Below are 3879 nucleotides of genomic sequence, written 5' to 3' on the forward strand. Positions count from 1 at the left end.
CCATGCTTACTGTATAATTATTCACAATTCTCAAGATGTGGAATCAATCACACTGTGATTTTTCTACTTATTTAACACCTTGGGCTGCAAGAACTTAAATAATGTCTAGTTTTTACCACCTCAGGACCTAGCACAGTATTTGGTACATAGTATGTGGTCAAGAAATGTTTATTAAAATAATGTCTGTGACCTTCTTCCCCCACCTTCCCTTCCCAGAAAAGGCTGAGACCCAGAACCCAGGATGTCCCATGATCAATGCAGCTTCAGCTCCAGCCAGCACAGAGTACAGAGAATCCGGGCTGCATTGGGTGGTGCTCACTGCACCTGTGTGGGCTTCCACCTATCAGCGGGGTCCTGATTGTGACGTCACTTCCAACTCCGGCAGCAGAGAAGGTCTACTTGGCCCAACAATAGCCAACAAGATGGGTGACTGGGCGCATCTCCTGAGTGGTACTGAGTGGAGGCTTCAGAGATTTGGAGTCTTGTGAACAGAAACCTACCCTCAATACTTGGAAGGACCTGGGTTTCGGTGAGGAGACATGGGGTATGATGTAACCCGTTTCCAGGGGGAGGTTGACGAAAACCTTATCTGCTCTATTTGCAACGGCGTCTTGGAGGACCCAGTACAGATATCCCACTGCGAGCATGCTTTCTGCCACTCCTGTATTACCCGGTGGCTCTCTGAACAACAGACATGTCCAGTGGACCATAGTGTTGTGACGTTTGCCCAACTGTGCCCGGTACCTCGGATTATGCGAAACATGTTGTCCAAGCTGCAGATTGCCTGTGACAATGCTGAGTTTGGCTGCAATGCTGTTGTTCAGCTTGATAATCTCATGTCCCACCTCAGTGACTGTGAGCACAACCCGAACCGGCCTGTAACCTGTGAACAGGGCTGCGGCCTGGAGATGCCCCAAGAGCAGCTGCCAAACCACAATTGCGTTAAGTACATGATCTCAGTGGTACAGCAGCAGCAGACACGCATTGCTCAGCTGGAGATGATGTCAGTGGAACACAAACACCAGCTGGAGGAACAGAATCAAGACATCCAGCTGCTAAAGGCATACATGCTTGCAATCCGTAGCATCAACCCCAACCTTCAGAACCCGGAGGAGACAACTGATTATAATGAGATCCTAGAGTGGGTGGCTTCCCTTACGCCAGCAAGAGTGACCCGCTGGGGAGGGATGATCTCAACCCCAAACTCTGTGCTCCAGGCTGTGATCAAAGAATACCTGGTGGAGAGTGGCTGCCCTGCCTCTATTGTCAACCAGCTGATTGAAAATGCTCATGAGAGTAACTGGCCCCCTGGTCTGGCCACGCTAGAGACAAGACAGACGAATCGGCACTACTATGAGAACTACGTGATCAAGCGCATCCCTGGCATGCAGGCTGTTGTTGTGATGGCCTGTGAAAATCAGCATATGGGAGAAGACATGGTGCAAGAACCAGGCCTTGTCATGACATTTTCTCATGGTGTGGAGGAGATATAGGAGAACTCAAGGGACTATCAGGGAGAGCTGGAAAGAAGAAAATCCCATTGCTCCAGCAGCTGAATCCTGAGTCCTCCCCACTGTCCTTAATACTGTAGCTTATATTTGAGCCATACATCTCCCACTCTTCTGGCCCTGAAGGGACCTGGGGTATTTTGCCCAGCCTTTCAGATAGGAAACCTAGATTTACTCCCTTTGCCATATTTCTTCCCCTAAAATGTCTGTAAATTATGTGGGTTGGGAAATTTTGACCTGTATCCATTGTCCTGCCTAGGATCTCCTGTTCTAGATATTTTCAGAAAGCACAAAGAGATTGGTTTTCCCAAGAGGATTAAGAGAAAATGAGGAATCTAATCAGTCCCCCTCCTCCAAAACTAGGGACCAGAATAGGCAAGTCTGTGGACTCCAAGCACCATTTAGAGGGCAGCTCTAAAGAAAATCCTGAAGAAAATTAAGGGCAAAGCCAACACCCTAGAAATAGTGAGGCCTGTGACTGGCCATCATTGATGGCCCTTAAGAGGAGATTGGACCTCTGTGCCAAGCAATATCCCTGTTGAGCCCACCTTAAAGGTGCAGGTTCCCACTGGGCCTTGGGGTCTACAGGTTGCATTACCAAAAATGTCCAGACTTCTTCTTTCCTACACTTTTCATAATTAGGGAATGCCTAATATGCCTAATTAACCCTGGGAATGCTAGGGTTAGGATTAAGAATTAGTTTCTTTGGGTTACTGTATTCAGCAAGAAGCTGCTGCCTGGCTTTTGCTGAAATGGTATAGGTCCTGCCTCTTGTGGCACAGGCCATCATAGTTCCACAGCAGACCCATCTGCAGCCCTGTGAATATAGTTGGTTATTTTGATAATTTCCCTTGGCCATTATCTTTTTATATTTCACAAGCCTGACCTTCTCTCTCTCTCTCTCTTTTTTTTTTAAAGAATGGCTTGGTTATAGCTACCCTACTTTCTAGCCCACCCACACTGTTGGAAAATTTATTCATTTTTTTTCTTTTGAGAAAGGAAAAGAGAAAACCAATCAACAAAACTGAAAACAAATAAAATAAAACAAAAAACATAATATGATGTCTGTGTCTTAAAATGTCTCAAGTATTCTTTAAATTACCTTTTTTGAAAAGAAAAACATGTGCAATCTTAATAATAGTAGAGAGCACTGTACATTTCCATATAATAACATAATGACACTCTTCTTGTATACTTTGCATTATAATTTGCTTTACATATATTAGCATAAGCCATGTAATATGTGAATGTGCAAAACTCTATTCTATCTCTTAGAGGTACCCTAATCAGAAGGCAACAATGAGAGTGATTAGTTGGCATTGGAAATACCATAATTAAAATCTACATGAATCATAACTTTGTACATTGATGCATTTATGGGGTTCAGGGTACTGCTTCGGTATACAATGTGAAATGTTTACATTGAACTAAGTAACACATCCATCATAATTATACTCATTTCTTAATAGTTATAAAATGTATCATTGCATCATGCACAGTAGATGAGGTCCCCCCAAAATGCTCTCCCTCCTCTTATATCCCCCCTTCCATCCTCTTTTTCTCTTCCATTATACTTTCTGGACTATAGGTATGTTTTGCCATTTGTATGAGTGTGTAGCTGGTTACATATTGATTTCATAGTAGTATTGAGTACTTTGGATACTTTTTTCCCCATTCTTGAGATACTTTACTAAGAAGAATATGTTCCAGCTCCATCCAGGTAAACATAAAAGATGTGAAGTCTCCATCTTTTTTATGACTGCATAGTATTCCACGGTGTATATATACCACAATTTGTTAATCCAATCATGGGTCAATGGGCACTTGGGCTGTTTCCATGTCCTGGCTATTATGAATTGGCCTGCAATAAACATTCTGGTGCAAATGTCTTAAAATTATCATTTAATACAAAATAAAAAATAGCCAGGCATTGTGGTAGGTGCCTATAGTGCCAGCTACTTGGGAGACTGAGGCAAGAGAATTGCCTAATCCCAAGAGCTGGAGGTTGCTGTGAGCTGTGAAAGCACAGCACTCTACTGAGGATGACAATGTGAGACTCCATCTCTAAAAAAAAAAGTTAGTTAAATAACATGCTTAAATCATATTATAATTGGATTTCAGGTATTAAAAGTAATCTGACCCAGGAAACTGGATTTTCTGAGGTCAATGTGGCAGCTCCCCATCATATTCATGACATTGCATAATTCCCTCCCTTAAATAACTTATGTCTGGCCAATACAATAGGGCAACATTGAGGAGTGTCACCTTCCACAATTAGGTTACAAAAGATTATTACTTGTGACTTGCTATTGCCTTCTTGGTGTTTAAACTTTCATAGAGCACCTCCTATACCAGAAAAGCCCACATGGCC

At 43.0% G+C, this 3879-nt stretch overlaps 1 pseudogene; it reads left to right on the forward strand.

The window, feature by feature from the left end:
* Positions 1-539: 539 nt before the first annotated feature.
* Positions 540-1493, forward strand: LOC100954260 (annotated as a pseudogene).
* The last annotated feature ends 2386 nt before the right edge of the window (positions 1494-3879 follow it).

Source organism: Otolemur garnettii, unplaced genomic scaffold (genome assembly GCF_000181295.1).
Source record: "Otolemur garnettii isolate 467f Iridium unplaced genomic scaffold, OtoGar3 scaffold00230, whole genome shotgun sequence".
NCBI lineage: Eukaryota > Metazoa > Chordata > Mammalia > Primates > Galagidae > Otolemur > Otolemur garnettii.